This window comes from Ixodes scapularis, unplaced genomic scaffold (assembly GCF_016920785.2).
Source record: "Ixodes scapularis isolate PalLabHiFi unplaced genomic scaffold, ASM1692078v2 PGA_scaffold12__126_contigs__length_90152505, whole genome shotgun sequence".
NCBI classification, from domain to species: domain Eukaryota; kingdom Metazoa; phylum Arthropoda; class Arachnida; order Ixodida; family Ixodidae; genus Ixodes; species Ixodes scapularis.
The window spans coordinates 34,682,132-34,684,269 of record NW_024609838.1 but is presented as its reverse complement, the minus strand read 5'-3'; positions in this window follow the sequence as shown (position 1 = coordinate 34,684,269).

The following is a 2,138-nucleotide window of genomic DNA, read 5'->3' as shown; positions in this document are numbered from 1 at the left end:
GATCACTCTGCGATTCAGAGAGACTCGTACAGCAGGATCACTCAGCGGTTCATAGGAACACGCGAACAGCATGATCACGCAGCGATTCATAGGAACACGCGAACAGCATGATTTCTCAGTGATTCATAGGAACACGCAGACCGCATGATCACTCGACGATTCAGATAGACCTTTTTCGTGTGACGATTGCCATCTTATGCAATCTTGTGCGCAGCAAGGACGAGGACAAAAGAAGACAACTCTTCTTTTGTCCTCGTCGTTGCTGCGCACAAGATTGCATAAGATGTCAAACCAACTCGCCCAAACGACCACTCTTCACGATTGCCATTTATGTCAGAATTCAAAATAGCAACCGCAAAATAAAAAAAAATAAAAAAAATTCTGGATTATATGCACTGCTCATACCATCATACAAAAGACAGTTTGCAAACATGAGTCGCCGCAATATTCGTGGCTCGAATGCAGCGTGCTGAGTTTTCTCCTTGAACTCATTGCCACGCAGCATTCGATGCACGCGGATCTCGCGGTGACACGCATTTGAACTTGTTTGCAGACTTTCTTTTGTATTATGTATAAGCAGTGTGATGTCTGGCGAAAAAACGTAACCCATCGGTTCTAAAGCTTCGTAATCTGCACGTTACCTCTGCCAAATGAGTCCATATGTACGTTGCCCCGTGTCCTACAACCTTCAGCGCGAACTTTAGAGCCAAGTACATGAATGGATTCAATGGAAGGATGGACGGATGCTAATTGTTTCACCCATTACTACGGGTGGTAGCTTGCGTCACCTAGCCGCGAAAATTTGTTGCGTCTACGTTTCTGCAGTAATGGCGAATCCCAGGGGTCATTTTGGAGCGCGCCGGGATTTACTTTTCTGGAGCATCTATTACACTGGGCGGTCGGGATCGAGATGGACGTGTTTTACTCGTCGTTTTGGATCAGCTCCCACTCCAGAAGCTTGTCCCTCTTATCATGGGCGGAAGCCAGAGAGAAGACGCCATTTAACCCACGAATGAACAGGTGTACAGTTGGGAAGACCTGTTTGCTGAGAGCGGAGGGGATAAGCAGACGTAGGAAGGTAAGGTTACAGATGTCCAGCAAGGAAGACAAGCCTGAGGTTGATTATGCCGAACATCCATATGTTGTGGCTCTGCTGGAACGATTTCGCATGGTCTTTTGTTTTAACAAAAGTCCTGGCTGCGCCAGATTAATGGAAGATTGCATAAACACTGGGGAGTTTTCTCCACACCGTTGAAAGCTGCGCACAGTCAATGCTCAAAAGCGGCAGATCATGGACGACTGCATTAAAGACCTGCTGCGACAGGACCTAATTCAAACAAGTTCCAGCCACTGGTCATCTGCGCCCGTCTGTTAGCTAAATCCGAAAAACGAAGGGAGCAACATTGGACAGAGAGCCAGGAACCCGGGAAAAAGATGGCGGCATGGAAGTGTGCGTTCGCCGCACGTGTAACTTTAAAATTTATTTTCCTTTATTAAAGTCTTCATTTCCCTAAAAGTTTGTTTAATAGGAGGAAAGCCAACATCTCAGAAGTGGGATTCACCGAAAGCTTCGTGGTGAAGCGATCCTGGAAGTCGATGTTGTCGGATTGAGCCTACGGTGATGCTCGCCGACTTTTCAACTGACACTACGGGTGGTGCCGAGCCCGTGCCGTCAGGTAGCGGCCGTGAAAGAGGGCTCTTCATGTCACCTGCAGACTGCGTGTATGTGGACGCTCTCTCAACGAGTGCCGTCTTCGTGAGGTTCCGACGGCGGAAACGTGAGTCTTCGCGCTGCCTCTTGAAGACCGTGTGTGCGGACGCTCTGTGTGACGTCTGTAGGCCTAGACGCTTAACCAAAGGCAAAAAACAACAGCAGCAACTGTGTGTACACATAGAAGACGCCTAGACAACCCCAAAGATGGCAAACGGCGACGGAAACCACGAGATAATGCAAGTGCTACTGGAACAAAACTGATGGTTGCTCGACCTCGTCGAGAGGGAACCAGAAACGTTCCATGTTATGCCGGACCTCAACAAGGCTATTCACGACTTCAACGGCGAAGGCTCGTCACACGAAGCCCGGGCGTGGTGGAGAGGTATCAACTCCATGACCAGCGGCGTAGACTTTCTATTTTTCC